Raw genomic sequence first — 20,663 nt, forward strand, 5'->3', positions numbered from 1 at the left:
TGTTATTTACTTATAGCAGGCCTGAGCATGGCAGGTAGTTATATGTGGCTGAACTGAAGGCAACCCAAGAAGGAGAAACTGAAATCCAAGGCAAAGAGAAAGGATTTTTCTGCAGCAATTTCTGTGCTACTGCTTTGGCCAATGACCTGAAGAATAGTAGTGACACTTCTTCTTGCACATTTACCAGATGCTCTCCTTGACTCACTTCTGAGACTTTTCTTGTAATAGGCAGTTCCAGGGGCAGGGCTGAGCTGTGTCCTCAGGAGCCTTTGGTTGCAGGTTGCAAAGGAGGTCCTACTCATGCCTGCTCAGTTCACCCCTTTGGAGCTACATAACAGCCATGCAGTGTACCAAAACAACGTGGAATTTCAGCTATGGTTTAGGATTTTTTTCCAGTCGTATGCTCAATGTGAATTGCACCAATAACGCATAAAAGCAATCTTTGTGTTCAGCTCAATTAATGGTTCGTTGAAGAGAGAGGAGGTATATAGGAATGCTTCCTATATACCACCATAGGAAGCATTTTAAAAGTAGCTGATAATGTATTCTCCATCTGAATTTATTTCTATCTGTAACTAAATTAAGTGACCAGCCAGGTTAGTCTTATAAGTAAGACTTAAGAACTGGGATCTATTCATTGCTCCTTATGCAATATATTTCTAGAAGCTCATTAGAAGCTATTAGAGCTTATTCACCCTTGCAACCTTTTCAGCAGATGTTCAGCTGTTTGTTTTTCCTCATTGCCTTAAGATATTTGGCTAAGCATTAAAACAAGACTGGAACAGGTCAGGAAAGTATTTATTTCCCAGAAAAAATAAACTAGGAAGTAAAACAGATGACAATTAATATTGAAAATGTCATCTGTAATCTATTAATAAGAACTGGAAAACAGGAATTAAGTGAAAAATAGAAATTTAGAGCTATAACAAACCCCGGAATTTCAATCTGTCTCTTTGCACAGACAGGAGGTTACAAAATGATGAAGAAAAAAAGAACCAAGAGAGGAACAAACAAACAAAAAAAAGAGTTCTGGAAATTTTCTTTATGTACTGGCTGCATTTGTCTTTGGCCCTTCTGTCACTTATGGGACCAGTCTGTGAGACTCAACAAGACTTCCTGAATGGTCTATGGTCATACCTAAGAGACTTTTTTAGTCCACACCTGAGCTTTGGGCTTCAAGCCCTGAGAGCTCCCTGACTCTGTTATTGTGTCCAGATTAATCCACAGTCACGCCTTGTCTTTCAGCTGCTAGCTGCTGCCTCTCAGCTCAGCCGCAGCACTTGTGTGATGTCTCTTTTGCCATCCCACTGCAAAGCCAGGGGGTTATTTTTAATTGCCAGTGGTTTTAACTTACCTGCTCGAATGTACGCTGCACAGGCTTGAGTCACTCGCACATACTTCTCAGCCTAGATCAGGCAACTGAGTGGAGACAGCTCCTCAAAATGCCTCTCTGCTGTGACTGCCTGCGAGTCCTCCCTCTTCTTTTCAGTACAAAGTCAAGCACTAACAGCCTAAACCACTGCAGGAGATGCTTTGAGTTAAACTGCTAGCCTTACACTGAAACGGGCAAAAAATCCTCACTTATACCTGCTCCTTACCACCTCTGAATCGTTAATTACTGCCTCTCAGTCTGATTTTCCTCACGGCAGGCTGCTGCTGCTCATGCTGCATACATAGCAAAGAGTGGGCTCCCTGGGAGATGCCAGCTGGGGGCTGCAGGGCAGTGAAGCCAGGGTTGAAGAGTAGCAGTAGGGATGGCTGGTGAGCTGGGTCACAAATCTGGGCTCAAACTGGACTTAAAGGACATTTTAGGTACTTTCTGTCATGCTGTACCAAAACTGATGTGAATCACTTAATTCACATAGCCCAGGCAGATCTGCAGTGCAGTGTGAGAGATACATCTGGGACAAAACTTGGGCATACCAAACTTACACAAGTACTAGGCAGCAGCCGTTATACAGTAAGTAATTATTTCGTGTTCAAGGAGGCATTAGGGACTGTCTGAGAGAGTACCTTGGCAGTGTGACAGCATGAGCAGAACTGCAGAGCTCTTCAAAGAGCGGGTGACTCAGGGCAGCTCCTTTTGTCACTTTCCGGAGTCATTGTACAAACTGATGTCCACGTGTTGGTTAAATAAGTAACAGCTGACTGGGTTTCAGTCAAAATCTGTCTCAGAAATTTTGGCCAGTTTCCCTGAAAAGCAGAAAGCAAGCAGAGGCATAGCAGCAGTGAGAGAGCTAGCACTAGAAGCAGTGTGGTGAGTCAAAATATTAATGGCTGTGACATGGATGCTCAAATAGAAACCGTGCTGTTGGATGCAGGTGTGACTCATACTTGCACAACATGTGTGAGTAGAAAACACAGTCTCTAAGACGTGGAGGTCCTCATATTCACAGAGTGCTGAAGTAAGCTGTGGCTATTGAAACTACAGACCTTTTGCCACATACTGTACACAGAAACCTGCTGTGTCCAGTCAGATTGCTGCAACCTCGTGGGGAAACAGAGGGTGGATATTTGGGCTCACACACGTGCTGCCTCTATGTGCACATATGCCCCCACAGATATATGTATGTGCTACTGAAGTGTGGGTACACACAGTGGACAGAATAAGAGCACATGGGCTTTATGTGGTTACTGCAAATGCTCTCGTTTCAGAGTGCTGCTGCTGGAAAGCTCATAGGGCAACTGCATATGGATGACCCTGCTGCCTGGAAAAATGTGCTGTGAAACTGCTGTATTGTGCTGGAGGTGATTCCTGAGCCACAGACGGACCCTGACAGCCTTTGTAAAGTGATATGAAGCAAAATACCTGAGAGAGCAAGGAAATCAGTCTGTGCTGATTAATGCCAGTGTTGCTGATATTGATGGTTTAGCTGCCTGTACAAAACAAATGTGGCTAATCAGTTCATCTTGAAATAACTTGTACTAGTGAATAAAGGAAGTTGTTGCCTAATCAATTTCATACTAATTGCTCCATGCCACAAATTCAGGGCCTGATCCAATATGAATTGACACCAAGGAAAGATACTCCATTTGCTGTGATAGTCTACGGATCAAGGCTTCATTTGAAAGGGAATAAACACAGCATGCTAAATTAGTGTTCATCTGAGCCTTCACTATCTGTTTCTTGAGAAACAGACAGGCTTGATTTTATTTTGTGCATAGCCACATGAGTTGCAGCACTCACATGTTGGATTGCAGGCCAGCAAAGCCAACACGAGCACATCAAAGTTTCAGCTGGAGCTGGGGCTCTGTTGGCTGCTGTCTGCCACAGACCACCTCGGTCGGGTGTCTGACACAGGGTGTTAACTACGGTGTTGCCTCATGGAGCCATTTAGCTCCCAACAAACATTTAGTGCTTGTGAGGCATTTGTCAAAAAGCCACACTGGGGCTATACCTGTGGCTTTAGCTATTTAAACGTCTTTAAAAATCTGTCCCTTGAGATGATTTAACTCAGCAGGATTTAGGCTGTGAAGGCTCACATCATCAAAGGGACCAAAGTGTCAATCCATCTCTTTTCACGCCTAAGGACATAATAGTATCATGCCCCTCCCCAAGAGAGGGTACTGTAGAGAAATTTCCAAGCTCTCAGCACCCAAACTAGCTAGCTCTGGAAGCAGATGGAGTATAATTATAGCAGTGTCGAGCTGCACCTGAACTAATTAGCTCTGCTGAGAAACAGGGATTGAATTTAATAATGCATGTTCTGCCATACCAAAAAGGCTAGACTGCCTTTGAGACCCATGTGAGTGTCTCTGCATGGTGCTGTGCTGAACTCTGTGGATGTACTCTGAAAGTCAGCTTGGAGCTTTTTTCACCATAATCCACTGCACAATGCAGCTATCACCTTGTCCCAGCATTCAGGTACCATTGGCATAATTACTCCTCAGCTGTCACTTACCTCCTGACTATTAGTTTAGCATGTTAAGTTCTGCATATGCTCAAGATTTTGCTGTCCAAACTCACCTAAATGTTGAGATCCACCTCAAGGACTGCCGTAACCTATTTCTAAAGCCTTGAAGGCTTCAAAATGAAACCCTCTTTGCTATGGGTCTGAAGTTACTCACATGGTCAAAACATGCTTAAAGTGCTTGGTAGCTGGGAGAAAGGTAGTAGGTGCAGGTTCGGATCCTTGCTCTGGAGCATCGATACCTATCAGACATGAACATGAGCCCTTATTTAGATACATTTCCTAATAGCTATGATTAAAGCCAGTCTCTCTGGCCTCAGTCCTCTGCATATCAAATTATTTCTACAAAGGGAAGCAGCTCTCATGTTGGTGAGTGAGAGACTTTTCCCACTGCACAAGGAGTTGGGAGCTGGGATGCTCACACAGGGACTGGTTTGAGCTCAGGGTCCAGCTGTGGGTCAGGCAGAAGGAGCAGTTTGACCCCATCTCCCATGCTATCAGGGATAACTCCAAGGCTCTCGCTTCTCCTGGCCTACCACTGTTACTCTTTAAAAATGGATCTCCTGCATCATGCAAGTGAGTGATTTTATTTAAGTGCTTAATGGCTCTGAGAGGATGAGTACTGGGCCTCCCTGGACACATTCTGTAAAGCCTCGTTGCTCTCTAGGAAATGCAAAAGGAAATTGTACCCTTGAATTACTTGATGTCTTTTGAAAATTTTAGGCATGATTCATAACATTTGATGATTTTTTTAATAAGTAGCTCCTTTAGACAACTTCAATGAATCTGTGTGCTGTAGACAAAAATTACAACTACTGGATCAAGCATCCACACACTTCCAGAGCAAAGACTTTTTCTATTTATTTATTTGTTTGTTTGTTTTATTTCTTCAATTTTATTGAAGACACACAGTCATCAATGTCTTGAGCTAAGGGAGATTTTCAGTAGGTAGAACTGGTGCATCTTACTGTTGCAGAGACAGGCATTTCTCTCATCAGAAACTCAAAATAACTTTGATTTTATTGCAGAATCATTCCTTTTCCTGCCATTCTGCTGAGAGGATCTGAAATAAAATTTCTTAACTAGAAAGAGATCTGATTTACAAGGTTTGTAATAGTTGTGTAGAATTCAATTGCCTGTGGAGCAAACACGGGAATCATTATTTCCCTTCCTCTTCCTGTATTTGCTCTGCAATATATTTGGTTCAAATAATCCATTTCTGAAAATATCTCTTTGGTATGTGGGGGAGTGGAGGCATTATAAGCAATATTGCATTTGTAATAAGGGGAAAGGGAGAGCTGTGAAGAGGGGAAGGAGAATTCCCAAGTCTGAGATCTTCCCTCACACTTCTCCTGGCAAGGCTTTGTGACAGACTACATCTCTTACAGTACAGAAAAATGGAACTGCAGCCTCGCCCTAAATAATTAAATAAATACTTAACTTTTAGGTTTAGAACTTACAGTATATTATAAAACAATTACATTTCCTTGGCATGAAAAGGCAAATTACCATTTAGCTTCCTTTGTCATCTGTATGTGTGAGTTTGGAGCAATTAGCATGAATATAGTGCAGGTGCAGTATCTCAGGAAATTGCAAGAAGCTGTGCTGTGGTTTTGTACTGTAGAGGGATATCAAAGCCACTCTTTTCCAAGTCAAAAACTGGAGAGATTTGAGCATCTGAAATGTGATTTTTTAATCATAACAAACACCAATAGATGACTATATAATAGGCATGAAATGAATGCTCTATTTTCTCACAGATTGTACTGCTACTTATTTAATTTAACTTGAGACTGCAAACTATTACATTTTAGATTGTGAATTACCATTCTTTTTCGGACAGCTTTTTTTTTTTTTTTTTTTTTTTTTTTTTTTTTTAACAGCACTTATATTGTGGTAGCATTGATATTATCTCCTACTTCCTACTCCAGTGGTATGAATTTTTACTTGTTCTTTAAGACAAACTACTTGGGAATTCCTAGGCCTGGAATTTTGTTTCGTATCATTTTGTTGTATCTAACTCTTAATGCAAAACCAATCCTTGTACCTGACTCTGAGATTCATTTAATTTTTTTAAAGTGCAAATTCCTCATAAATTCAGGTGAGAATGGTAAGATAAATGCTGCCTAAAGCCAGACCTCACAGTGGGCATAAGTAGTGATGTAGTGATTTATTTTTTATTTATTTATTTTTTCTTTTTGGTAGGGTGATACCAATCCACATCTGCTGAGGATTTGACCCTTAGAGCTATCTGACCTGATAGTCATTTTTGCTGATGCTTCATTTATAAGAGCAGAACAGAGGGACATGAATGACCATGGTGATTATTCATACATGGTTTAATGCCCTTTTATTTTGCCACAGAGGCTTAAAGGAGACACTGTGGTAATGGCCCACAGGCTCCCCATTTTATCCATGATGTGAAATCACTACTTAGAAGAATGATACTGATATGGAACATTTCCTTAAAAAGGAGCAAATTCATCCTGGGGACTACAACACTAAAGGCAGTACATGCAAATGTTTGTGCAGGAAAAAAATCTGATGGCCACTATGGAATTTGTGATAGTCACACAAATGAAATGACATGCAGGCATGTCCAGTTTGGCTATAGGGAAGTGGCAAAAGGAGGAGGAAATGCAAGTATCAAATCTGAAAAACAGCCTGTGGCAAAAGAGAATTTTCAGGTTGTTGGCATGGTGAGTCATCTGCTCAGTGTTTCTATAAATATGACAACAGCAGCTACTACCCCTTACTTTTAGCTGCATCAACACACACACTTCAATTGAGTGGGAGAAGGTAAAAGGGCTTACTCTGAAATAGAAATAGCAGTAGGAGGATATCACATGAAGCAAACTCCCGGAACAGGCAAGACTTGTGACAGGATAAAGATTATTTGTTCTGTAGCTAGCATCCCTAAAGACACAGTTGTTTGCTGGGGTGTTATATGAGAAAAAGATACATACTACTTTGGTGTTTTACTGTGTACTGCATGGATTTTTTCAGAGTGCAAGCTTTTAATCTTGACAAACAGGATGGTTTCAGCACTCATCTAAAATTTTAATGCTAATAGTTAGAAATATAATTTTTGTCATATTATCTTGGTCTGAGAAAAAACCTTTTTCTGCATTGGTTATGAGGTAAGAAAATTTGTGGGCTCTGTGGCACTAGAGAACCGTCAGTTCTGTCTCTAGGTTCTCTGCGTGGGTCTGTAGCTAATGTTGCAACACCTGTCCTATATTTCAAGTGTAGCAGGAGGCCTTTTGAGCAAACTATCACTTCGAGAAGAGCTAGAGATTGCGCAGTCCCCTGTGGCTCTGGGAAAATTTAATGGAGTTGGAGACTAATCCCCCTACCAATGCTCTGTGGAGTACAGGGAGCAAATTTCCTTACCTCAGAGGAAGAAGTCAAATGCTCTCCAAGGGGGAGCTTAGCCAATTTTTCTCTTTTCCTCCCTCTTGGGTAAAGTTTTCTAAGGGAATGACTGAGGATTTACCCTATGGAAATTAGAACTGGAGAAGACCCATTATAAAATTGATTTTATTTCCTTGTCATTGGAAGGTTGTTCCCTATAGCATGTTCTCTAATGATTTATCTGGGAGTTTCAAATGTTGTAAGTACCAGTGGTTCTGTATTTCCCTGACTTGTCTCACTGATGGATGGTACAGAGATGGGGATCACAAGATACAGCAGAGATGAAAAGGGAGATAGCCAAATAACATAAAGATGAAATTTCTTTTTTTTATGGTTTGAGTAAACTGCTAGGGAGAATCAGGAATGAGACCAGCAGCATTTGCAGTATATGTGCTGGGTGATATACTAGTTTAAATCTAGGCTACATTTAAACACAGTGAAATTTGCCTCTGACACAAACCAACCACTTTTAAATTTACCTCCATTTAAATCACTTGAAATTTATTTTCCACGCTTTTCTTGTAGTATGTTTGCACAATATCTGGGAGAAAAGCTTCTTATTTCTCTATTTCCCCCTTTTTCTCTTATTAACACCTCCCTCCATGGAGCACCCACCCACGCACACTTCTTGGGAAGCAGATGTGATGAGAAGTGCTGAAGCACTATGAGATAAGATGTTCTTGAAGAATCTCTGATCTGTCGAGCAATATCTTATGAGATTTAAAACTCCAAAGGGTTTAATATAAGTAAACAAAACCTTTCAACATCTTACAGCTCCTGGGAAAAAAAAAAATCTAAAACATTCCAAAATTCACTAACCACTTGTTACTGTCAGTGCTACCAGTGAATCTTGCTGTCCACTTGCCTCTTCTATTCTGTCTTAAGCAGCCACAGCAATATCCTATCTCTTCTGCTACTCATCCATACAACATAGGTGTGCACGTGTATCCTTTTATTGACTTCTATATGTGAGATTCGGTATTTGCTACTTTTTTCTATTTGGTATTGGCACTGAATTTTTGTACGTTGATAGCAAATACAGTTGTAAATTCAGTCTCTGTATTTCTCTTTTCATGGGGCACCTCTTTTTTTTTTTTTTTTTTTTCATTGCTTGTGCTTTGTTTGTTCAAATTAAATATTTTTTTTTTCTTTTTAAAGAAGAATGAACTTTCAGTAAAAGATGATAAAAGATTTATCTGGTGATAAAACATGTAAATCTTTCCAGAAACTTCAGGAAGATTTTAATATTAATGAGGATCAAATATGGAAATATACACAACTTGAGAATAGTTTCTTGGAAACAGGAAGAACTGTGGAGTCAGAATAGAAGTAATCCTTATTAGGACAAGTTTCTGATATTGATAAGACAGAAATACAGTATCTCAATTTTATTTTATCTTGCTTAAATCTCTTCATTCTTTTGTGAATGGGTAGGAAAGAATGACAAGTCAGTTTTTAAAAATACACTGCTGGATAAATCATTAGAGAAGAAGCTATAGGGAACAAGTTAGTAGCGACAAGGAAATAAAATCTGTTGTGTAATAAGTTTTTTTTTTTTTTTTTTTTTTTTTATTTCTAATTTCTACAGGGTCAATTATCAGTCCCTCCTGTAAAAAAAAAAAAAAAAAAAAAAAAAAAAAAGATGTTTATAGAAAATTAATATTTTTCTATTTTTAATACTTTAATAAGCATGGACATCTCTTCTCGTCTTGTGCCCTCAGGATAACTCTTTTTCTCTCCTAGTATGAATTTTGGTAAAACGAGGGCCTGGTACTTAGTATTCCTAACTTAATACAGCATACTAACTCAAATGAATGTTTAAGGTACTTAATTTTTTAATCTCCCTTTTACTCTTTCCTACGTATCACTGAAATCAGGCAATGTCCTTACTCAACGTCAGAACAATAGAAATTAGAAGTTTGGAGAAAAATGACAAGAGAAAATCAATAGGTGACATGCAGGTTCATTTTTAAAAGAGCAACACTCTGAGGTATCCTTTTTTATTTTTAGATTTATTTAATTTTTTGTTTTGTTATTGAAATTTTCCAGTTCATGTTGTGACAATTAAGGACGAGTGGGGAGCACAGGGATTTTGGGGTTCCTGCTTCACACCTAAATTTGTATACTCCACTTTGGTGTTATCTGAACTTCATTTTTACCACAGTTACATCCCACTTTCATATGACTAACCTTTACACATGCTCAGTGATCAATTAAACAGAGCTAGATGTGATTGGAAAGATTTGTTGTTGAAAAAAATTTACAAGATCAAGGTTTTAATAAAATAGGATAGGATGTTCAGATGATCCTCAAGGACTTAAGTTGTTTGCTGTGTGAAGTCCTGGGTACCCTCACAGAGAAATGTTCTGACTCCCAGAAGAATGGTTACTCCACACAGCGTCCACTTTTCAGTGCTGTCTCTTCTTTCCAGACAGCTAGAAATCCTCAAAGATCCACATTTAGAAGAGTGGAATAGGTGGTGCACAGCCCAGAGAGTCCAGATTATTTTTCTAACACTTTCTTCTAATGCCCTCTTTTCAGTCTTAACATTATCATTTTGAAAGAGATTTCAAATTTGCCCAGTATGATGATTTTTGAAGTCTGCATATGACACTCACTCGTGCTGTGCTCTAAGATAATTTCAGAAAATGCCCTGCCCCCATTTATTATTTGGCATGCAGGTTTCTTTCACTTGCTGTGTTCTGGGACATGCTCTCAGCTAACTAGTGAAAACCTCTGCAGGATGTTTTGCTCATTAGAGAGGCATTTTGATGTTAAAGAAATAGTTTCCTTTTTATTTTAAAATGTCTTATTGGATAAATAGTATACACATTTTTCTGAGATGTGTTTTGAGGTAAGCTGCTTGGAAAATTAACAGAGCCTTCAGATCTCTGAAATTAATGGGAAAGTTCAGTGAAATTTGGATTAGACTCTGATGATAAAGCAATCTGAAACAGAAACATCATTAAAAGATACGGGTAATGGAAGTGTGAGTTTATTTGTCTGAAAAACAGATTGTGAGGTAATAAATAATGAATTATTGTTAAGAAGTACATCTGTCTCTAAAGGGAAAAATGTCTTGCTGAATGCATCATGCATCTGTACTGATGAAATTATTAAAATAAGTACCTTTGAGATAAGAGGATGAACTATAAAGAAGACCAAATGAACAGAGGTCTAGGGGGCTTTTATGCCAATTAATTGACGGACATACAGCAAAGAGACAAATTGTTAATATATGCTAAACACACAAAATCTAAAAGACCATCTGATACATTCTGTCAGAGACAAAACAGGTCTGTTTAATTAAAGGCTGTAATATTGCATGTATGCTTGCAGGCAGAGATAAGGTAGCTAATCTAGCATTCCTGAGGTGCACTCTGTCTTTTTAGTGCTTAAATTTCAACCTTAAGTTTCTCCTAATGCTGCTGTTTGTATGGGATTGTTCCTTGTTTTCTGGCATATAACCGGTTCCCCGAGAGATACACCTCCAAATAATGACTGCTTGTCAGGAAGATATTTTTTTTCCTGCCTGCCTTTAATGCAGACCCTTATTTTACAGGCAGGTTTCTCAAGGCTCATGCTGTCTTATTTTTAATGGCTAAAAAATAAAAGGGAGGAAAATACTGACACACAGCCGTTCCAGACGAGAATGGAACAAGAGCTCATTTGAATAACCACCCTACGGATCTGTCACGCTGAGCTGGAGACATGCCTCAGCAACCTCCAGCAGGCTCAAAATCAAGCCCTCGGATGAGGAACGGGACGAAGGAGTGCCTGCAGCCCGCGCGTGCTTTGGATCCGCTTGCTGAAATGCGGCTGCTCGGGAGAGAGCTGAGTGCAGCCTTGCAGAGGAATTTAATTCACTGTATTACACAGAAACATATGGCTGGAAGCCTACAGGAAAATAGTGGAGGAGGGATTTTGCAGCGATAACATAAACCTTATTCTGCATGAAGTAAAATCAATATTCATTCTTAAAGCAACTTTCCAGGCTCTGGAAACCATATATTGTTTGATTTCACCAAGTTCGGGGTCTTTGCCTCCATTCCCTCACTGGTACACAGTTGTTCTTTAGAAAGAAACTGCATTTTAATGCAATTATGGAATCATAGAATGGCTCAGGTTGTAAGGGACCTTAAAGATCATCTAGTTCCAATCCCCCTGCAATAGGCAGGGATATCACCCACTAGATCAGGCTGGCCAATGCCCCATCAAGCCTGGCTTTGAGCACCACCAGGGATGGGGCATCCAAAATTTCTTGTCAGCCTCTTCCAGTATCTCTCTACCCTTACCGTGAAGAATTTCCTCTTAATGTCTAGTCTAAATCTATCTTCTGTTAGTTTAAGACCATTCCCCCTTGTCCCATCATTATTTACATGAGTAAAGAGTCCTTCTCCATCTTTTCTATAAGACCAACCTCATTGCAAGGCCACAATGAGCTCTCCCTGGAGCCTTCTCTTCTCCAGCCCTCTAAGCCTTTAGGAGAGGTGCTCCAGCCCTCTGATCATCTTTGTAGCCCTCCTCTAGACTTGCTCTAGCAGCTCTACATCTTTCTTGTGCTGGGGTCCCCAAACTGCATGCAGCACTCCAAGTGGGGCCTCACAAGGGCGGAGCAGAGGGAGATAATCACCTCCCTTGATCTGCTGGTCACTCCTCTGTTGATGCAGCCCAGGATGCAGTTGGCCTTCTGGGCTACAAGCATGCACAGCTGGCTCATGTCAAGCTTTTTGTCCACCAGAACTGCCAAGTCCTTCTCTGCAGATTTGGTCTCAATGAGTTCTTCTCCCAGTCTGTCCTCATGTCTGGGATTTCCCTGACCCAGGTGTAGCACTTTGCACTTGGACTTGTTGAACCTCATTAGGTTCACATGGGCCCACTTATCCAGCCTATCCTGGTCCCTTTGAATGTCAGCTCTTCCTTCTGTTGTATCAACCACATCACTAAGCTTGGTGTCATCTGCAAACTTGCTAAGGATGTACTCAATCCCATCAATTTTCCAAGTGTTGTCATGTTTGTAGACTACAGTATCTGAATTTTGCTCCTAATCATTGCCTGTATAAAACTGCAGTGAGAGATACCTGCCCAATGGAAATTCAACTGCCATAAATATGAAGCAAACCTGGCATGATGTGTGCCTCCCTTATAACGCTTTCACATTTTTTTTTTTTTTTTTTTTTTCAGTTCAGTAGGCCACAGGAGGCCCAAAAGAGGCATACTGCAAACTTTGAAGTGGTAAGCCTGTAATGACTGGTGTTCTGACAGATACGAGTAGTGAGAAAGATACAAGTATCACCATAATTAATTTATTACTCTTATTTTAAATGCCCAAATCTCAAAAAGCACCCATGCTGTATCAGTTGTTGGCAACAAAGCCAATGAGGGAACCCCTGGGTGGGTCCCATGGAGGAACTCATTTTCACTAGCAGGCCTCTGAGCTGCATGCAGCGATGGGTGGTCACTACCAGCGAATCTGAACTGGCTCAACTGTCTTTGTGCTGGAACTATAGGCACTTTCCCAAACAGATTAGAACTGATTAGCAACAAATTATTGAGCATAAAATGAGTTTCTTGGCATTTAGCCACTGAAAACATAGAGTAAATGGATATCTACAGGAAAAGCAGAATGAGTATCCATGGATGAGTAAAACAGTTGTACGCATTAGTTGTTGCAGATTATTTCTCGCTCAGAGTAAAAGTGGTTGTTACCAGTTAAATATAGCACCTCTGTCCATTACAGGAAGCAAACTGTTGTGTAGAAACAGGAGCTCTTAAAATGTTGCTCTATTCTTCTGTGGCCTCTGCTAAGAAACAGAACTCTTGCTTTGTTTCACTTATGTTAGTATAAGGTTGTGAGACTTAACTAGGAGAAGGAAGTAGCCTGCTCAACCCTTCAGCCAGTTTTTTTTTTTAATTATTCTAAGTAGGATGTTGGTAGGTGCAATGTCCCCACAGCTAACAGGAATATTATCACATTGATTGTCTAACTACAGGGCATGCTGCAATAGCAGGCATTGAGAGATTTATATATATGATAGATTTGATAAAAACTGTTTGTCTTTAGTGGGCTGAAATGCTTGTTTTTGCACATAAGATCTGATGTTTCTTACTAGCAGTCATCACCTTGGCTACACATGAAAATTAATTTGCCAGCTGTCTTATGATAAACATCTGAAAAAAGAATACATAAAAATATAAATCCTATCCTTCCAGCATTTGCTTACCAGACGAGATTTTGACTTTTTTTTGTTTATTTCTTTTAAATAAAAAGAAAGGAACCTACAAATATTTTTAACTTTTGCTAGGAAACAAAACAATAAAATAAAAAAGAGACCAGTTTTTCTTTTATTTTTTTCTGTGATGAATGGAAAGGTAGACATTTATATCCTGTTTCTGTGTCTGTGTGTCTGCAGAGCTTGCAAGCTGGTAGATAAAAAGAGGGGAAGAAGGTTATTGAAAATTTGATTTAATTTGATTTGTTAAATTATCTTGCTTTTCCTATTGTCTGTAGAAGGGAAAATATTTTATAAAAATTGGAGTAATTAAAATTTCTGTAAAAACAAGATCTCAAAAGATTTTTTTTTTTTTTTTGTAATAGACCAAATTTTCCAGGATATATTCCTCTGTGGCCTCTAATTATTTACAATTTTTTTATTGTCTTCCATTTTACCATTCTGTATTTTCTTTACTTCCCTTATGCATCCATATTCTCTCACATATATTTACTCATCTCTGCTTCTTCTCTGTATGCAATTTTCCACTTTCCTTTTCCACTTTCCTTTTTTTTTTTTTTTTTTTTTTTTTTTCCTCCTTCTCTTTTTATTTATTTATTTATTTATTTATTTTGGTTTGAAGCTGCTCAGAAATGTGTGTCAGTAGTATTAACTTGCATCTTAGAAACTCAGCCTCCCAATGTCTACTTCTTAAAAAGTAATGGGCTAATGAGAAAAAGATGCATGACTTCAGCTTTTTATTTGTTTCCAGGCTTGCTGTGAATCTTAGGTCATGTGACACTTCTGGCTATGCTGGCTGTACTGGGAGATTCACAATGGACAGTTTTAGTAGTGGTATGATGTTTCCAAACATACACATACATTGCAGGTGTGTAACCCTGTTTTTACAGTGGCTTCTTGAAGGGTTATAAAGAGCATCCATGTTGTGGCAATGTACCAGCATTCAGACATCAATGGTTAGCCCTTGTTTGCCTTTAAGTGAATCCATTTCAGGCAATTTGCCATCCTGTTTCCAGCAATATTAAATATACAGCTCTGCACTGATCTCTTAGTGTAGGAGAATGTCTGCACTGAGCAGGTTTTTCATTGAAGATTTTTTTCACCCTTCAGCCTTGTGTGGCTCTTTAACGATCTGCTATACACTGCCTCTTTCTCTAATCTTCTGAGAGAGTCAGTAGGCACAAACTGTACTGAGAAAATTATACTATACCACACTCTGAAACTGTGAGTTTGATTCCAACATGTCTGGTGGGACTGCTGCTAAAAGTCAGCATCTAAAGAAGCATCTCATTTGAATTCTGGGTGTACACGTGAGTTAATACGAATGTGCTCGGAGACTGAAGGCTGATGTATCAAAGACACCGTTCAACATCACCGCAGGAGTGTTCCTAATAGTGGGACCATTTTTTCCTTTCACTTCTGTCAAATTTATCAATGTCTGATGTCATTCTTTCTGAAAGAGAAAGCCTATTAATATGTATAAGGTAAAAAAAAAAAAAGTTCATCCCTATGCATTAACATTTACTCATGGCAATTATGTCTGCACTTATTAAATTTGTACACTCCCCCCCTTCTTTTTTCTTTCTGTTCCAACCCCTACAGAAAATGACATTTATGAATTTTTATGAATCTGTGTGTATGTGTGAATGTGCATACCCCGTACATATATTTATATGTGTATGTGTGTATATATACATATATATACACACCTCTCTCTCTACTTCTCTCCCTTTGGTACTAATACATTCTTCACTACTAATGACTGAATAATTTTACCCACTTTTTGTATCTTACTGCTAGAACATTTTCTAAGAAAACTAATGACAGCTTACCTGGAGCTAGGCTGAGCTATTAGGCAGGCACATAACTGCATTGCTCCAGGAAGTACACAAGGAAGGAATTGGACGTGTGAGCAGCATAGTTTGTCTTGCCTCTCCCTCCTCATTTGTGCAAGGAAGAGGTAATTTATACTTCTCCATTTTCATGCGCTGCCTTCTGGTGCAGCTTAATTTTCCTGTGCAGTGGGCCAGAGTGTAAAAGAAGGAGATGAACAGCTCCCACCTCTTGCCATCTCCCTAGTCCTTGCAGGCCTCCTCTCCCATCCTGCTGGGCAGCCCCTGGGGACACCTGTGTGGCAGGCTGTGCTGGAGGAGGGACGATCCTATAAATACTACCTGTGAGTGGAGAAAGCCATGAGACTAAATGCTCTGTGTCTTCTTTCACAAAAAGTTTGCCTGTCTGTGTTGGCTTAATTTCACACCAAGAGAGCCAGTGTTCAGACCCTGACTACTGCTGCTTGGTCCTGGGAGGGAGGGCTATGGACACAGTAGTGGGTGGTAGGTATGTGTGCACTATCTTGTGCCCCTGGAATATGTGCTATCTTTATCCTCACCTGCAAAAAAAGAGGACTTTGTGCCATAAGCTGGGATTTGCACTGATTTTGGTGAAAACAATCACTTGTGTTAGGGACCTGTCTTCTTCTTGGGGCTCCTGGCTGGAGTTGAGACAATCTCAAAGTATAAAGTGAGATTTTGCTGGCTGGTATGGAAGACAGCACTTGGATGAGCCTTCTCAGGAAGGGGCTGTGACTCCATTTCAAAGCTTTGGTTTGACACAGCCTGCATCCACTCATATTCAGCAGGACCAGAGAAATTCTGAGGAGCCAGAGCAAGCAAAATGAGAAGGTGCTAGTGAAAAGATAGAGAAGACATTGTATTTTAATGTTGGAATATTCTTCACACTCCTCCTCCTGCAGAGGTGTTTATAATACAATTAAATCCCACCCCCTTTCAGATCTGCACTGGGACCAGAAACCTGGTCCCTAGAAAAAATGAAAAGAAATTAAATAAAAATAAATGTAAAAATAAAAATCTGCCAATACTTTTAAACTGCAAACTTTAGTTTCAGGGCTGCAACTGCCTTCTGCCCTTTGACTGGACAGAGTAGAATAAGAAAGACCAGAGAAACTGGGAGTATTTCAGGAAGTAAATTCAACATTATTGGCTCAGCTGGATCAAAAGAGATCTGTTTTTGCAGTAATCACTGTCGTACCCAAAGGCTACGATCAGAATTGGAAGGATGCTGCTTTGATGTTTTCCTAAAATAAATACAAACATTTCTCACTCTTTTAAGCTGAGTCAACAAAAGAGCAGCTAACTGCTTTGTTAGCCAAAAGGCCCCCAGCACTACTTTTGTTGCTTTTTCTTCTGCCATGGCTTAAATAATCATTTAAACATTGTCTTCCTTTGTTCTCTTAGTGCATTCTTATAAGGCAGAACAGAGCAGGAAAGCAAGACCCATGGCTCTAAACATAAGGCTTTGGTACCTGTTGACTTGTGTTCATTCCCCTCCTCGTTACACCCTTTGATTTGCAGTTGTTCACAGTGAAATGTGCAGCAGTCCTGCCTGGCAGGAAGCTAGTCAGTGTGGATGGCCGTGTCCCTAGACATCACCTCATCGGCCTCAGGACAGCCACGCCTCTCTGAGGTCTGTGTGCTAATCACTAAGCTACCTTGCCATGTCCTGTTGGCTTTCAGGGATTCATCAAGTGAGATATTTCAATCCAGTGGTCAACTGTCATCAATAATAGATTTACTATGGTCAAAATACACGTGTTTTCTCTAAAGAAGCACTGTCTATGTGTTTCTGTTCACACGACTAACCACAATGCAATTAACTTCTACTGTGATGCAGATCTGTGCAGTCATACAGCTGCTGAAGCTCCTCCAAACTGGATGATTTACAAGTCCTGTGTTCTACTAGTCCATCCCATTCAGAAGAAATGCATAACCTAGCTATTTTCTTACTGGCATTAAAAGGTGTAATTAGTCAATAAAGGGACAAGTTAATATTCTCCACACATATGTTCCAAACATCAGAATAATATGCTTTCTCATGGCTGGTATCTTTTGTGGTTTAGCTAAAAAGGAAACTGGCAGGACAACCACGGAGTACACCATGGGATCTCTCCACAGATCTGGGGCAGTTATTATCTCTGCTGCAGAGAAGTATTTTCTCTGCTGGAAGAGTCTTCTAAATAAATGAAAAAGCTACTAGGGAGTAAAAGTTTTCTTTCTGTGGTTTAGAAAACTTTCTTGTCTTATTTCAAAGACTTAAGTGGCATGGGGAAATCCCCTAGCAGCCATAGGCCCTGGGAATTCAATTGTCTCCATCTGTTCTCTATTCCCTAAGCAACATAGCATGAAACCTACTATCATTTATTTCTCTAAGCAGGCTTCTGTGGAAAGAGGGAGCCTTGATTAGTGTATGTACATATGGTTGCATGTCCACATTTGGAAACCCAGCCACTGACAGAAATGTCAGCTTGATGCTCATTGCCATTCTCAAGCTCTCTGCACTGTATGTGAAAAGGTAACACTTCCACTGTGAAGGGCAAACCATGTGGGAAAAAAGGATTGAGATATTCTTACCAGATACTAAACCAATTCAGCTTTACAGTTCTCAGAACAGTCTCTCTCGTAATAAAGGACTGACCTGGGTTCAGCGAATTTGTGGCTCTTGTGTATCGTCAGATGATCCAGAATTTTATCCAGCAGATGCATTCTTCTCAGCAATACCTTCCTTTCTTGAACTATTTCAGTGCTGTTTATAAAGCAATGGTACATATTTTTATATTTCTTAATCTTAGTTCCGAGCTGTTATTTTCTCACTGAAATTTTCCTTTTTTTTTTTTTTTTTTTTTTTTTTTTTTTTTTTTTTCCCCTCAGCTGTTTTTCTCATTGGAATATTCTTTGTTATCCAGAAAATGCCATTTGAAAATGAGTTTCTCTGATCTTTCATCTTACTGGTGAGTAACTAGAAGTGAGACTTTTCAGTTTTCTCTATGTTTTCTGTTTGAAGCTGCCATGAACTTAATGTAGGTTTTCATCCCAGGCAGTTTTGTCTATGTCTACATGCTAATGTTTCATTTCACTTCATAGGCTATCATTTTTGCTATAGCAGAGATCCTTCTGTGAGACTGAATTTCAAGAGAGTTGGCCTTGCTTAAGTCATTGTAGGATCATTTTGTAGCTGGCTGAGACCATTTGGTACAATGATGGGTTAATTTTAAGATTTGATACTTGTTTAGGAAAAGATTTGCAAGATATGTCTGTATCCTACGTTCCTTATTCACTAGACTACTCTTTTTCATTCACCTTTGAAATGTCTGTAATATGGTCCATGTGTGCAGATTATGTTTTACGGATCAAGTGAATTGGCAAGTTACACTGCCTGGCTACAAAATTCAGTTCCTTTAAGTGTAGGGCTGCATCTTTCGTTCCAGTGCAGAAAGGGGAAATTTATAACAGACGTCAGTAGATTTGAAATATTGCAGGACAGTTACTTTTAATCAATGGTGTCTTAATAATGAAGAGTTTCTAAAAGAGCACTGTGCCAGAATTTCAGAATCAATGTCTGGACACTGGCTGGCCTCATGTTTGCTTAATTAACTTTTTTTTTTTTTTTTTAGGGACATGACGGAGCTATGAAAAGTGAACTTCAAGATCTTTGGGATATGAGCATTTGAAGTTGTTTTGTACAAAGACTTTTGAAGGAATCAGTGTGTGAATTTTTAAATTAGTAAATGTTATTATTTATTCTAACTTTGATCAAGAACAGGATTTCCAAATGGGACAAATTGATTATAGTTTTCATCTGCATGTCTGTAAATCAATATATATTAAAAAAATTGTCTAATATATTTTCTTATAGCAGTTTTGATTTTAAAAGTTCAAATCAAACATTGCAGTATTCTAAGCAAAGAAAAATAGGTAAGATTGTTTTCAGCTAAATCCTGTTTTCAGCTAAATCCTGTTTTCAGCTAAAATTTAACTAAAATGGCAGTGATGCTTATAACGCATCACTTGTGTCTATGAGCTTGTTGGCAGAAGCATGGCTGGGAAGCTTAGAGAGAACTTTCTGTAGGGGTTTTGAAACAAATGATTGTGGAAATTTCTGTTTCTTCTTTCCATCTGTTACTTCTCTTTGTTTTTTAGTGACAATCTAGCAACCTTTTCCAGAATGAAAAGCAACATATGCACGATCATCATCATCAGAATTGTAGTGTTTTTGATCCCTAAGAGTTGAAGAGGAGCCCACTGTGCTAAACACTATACAAATGTAGCATGTAAGTGTAGCTCTAGAAGGAGCATCCTGACATGCTGCAGTCAAGCTAGGATAGGGACATTTGAAATGATATAATAGCTCTGCTGTCATCAGCTAATGTCATTTTCTGACAGAATGATGTGACTGTCAGTTACCGTGAGAAGATTCACCACAACCTGTTATGGATCTTCAAGTCAGCAGCAAGACTATTTTCTTTTGATGCTAACCTGTTTCTTGATTGTCTGTCCTCTTTCCCTCAAAATTTGCACCGAATTTTTGAAAGAATATGGCAAGATAAAAATTATTTGGAAGGATTGTTCTAGTAATAGCTTGAAATATATTTTAATGATTCTTTTCATTTGCTGAATATTATTTCAGGTAAAATCTCATTCCAGACACATACAGTTCTTCTGTTAATGTCACTGCTGTGTTAAAGCAACTTCTCATAACAAGTTATTATTTTATGAAGGTAGCTTCATAACAGAAGATTTTTTATTTTATTTTATTTTTTTTTTTGGTTTTCAGTTGGTTAAATTATATCACAGAATCACAGAATCGCAGAATTTCTAGGTTGGAAGAGACCTCAAGATCATCGAGTCCAACCTCTGACCTAACACTAACAGTCCCCACTAAACCATATCCCTAAGCTCTACATCTAAATGTATCCCTAAGCTCTACATCTAAACGTCTTTTAAAGACTTCCAGGGATGGTGACTCCACCACTTCCCTGGGCAGCCCATTCCAATGTCTAACAACCCTTTTGGTAAAGAAGTTCTTCCTAAGATCCAACCTAAAACTCCCCTGGCGCAACTTAAGCCCATTCCCCCTCGTCCTGTCACCAGGCACATGGGAGAACAGACCAAAAATTATCAAAATATCAAAAATATCAAAATACCAACATATCAAAATACCGAAAAATATCAGTTTCTGCATTTGATAGTTAGTAGATAGAAGTCTTTTATTTGTCTACAGTTCTAGATAACTGCATTATTTATGAAAG

At 39.2% G+C, this 20,663-nt stretch overlaps 1 long non-coding RNA gene across 1 annotated transcript; it reads left to right on the top strand.

The window, feature by feature from the left end:
* Positions 1 to 18,040: 18,040 nt before the first annotated feature.
* LOC311434281 lies at positions 18,041 to 19,186 on the top strand. The gene is made up of 3 exons (XR_014691356.1): positions 18,041 to 18,177; positions 18,286 to 18,365; positions 19,029 to 19,186. It is a non-coding gene; the product is annotated as an uncharacterized lncRNA (long non-coding RNA).
* The last annotated feature ends 1,477 nt before the right edge of the window (positions 19,187 to 20,663 follow it).

Source organism: Aythya ferina (genome assembly GCF_964211825.1).
Source record: "Aythya ferina genome assembly, chromosome: 3".
Taxonomy (NCBI): domain Eukaryota; kingdom Metazoa; phylum Chordata; class Aves; order Anseriformes; family Anatidae; genus Aythya; species Aythya ferina.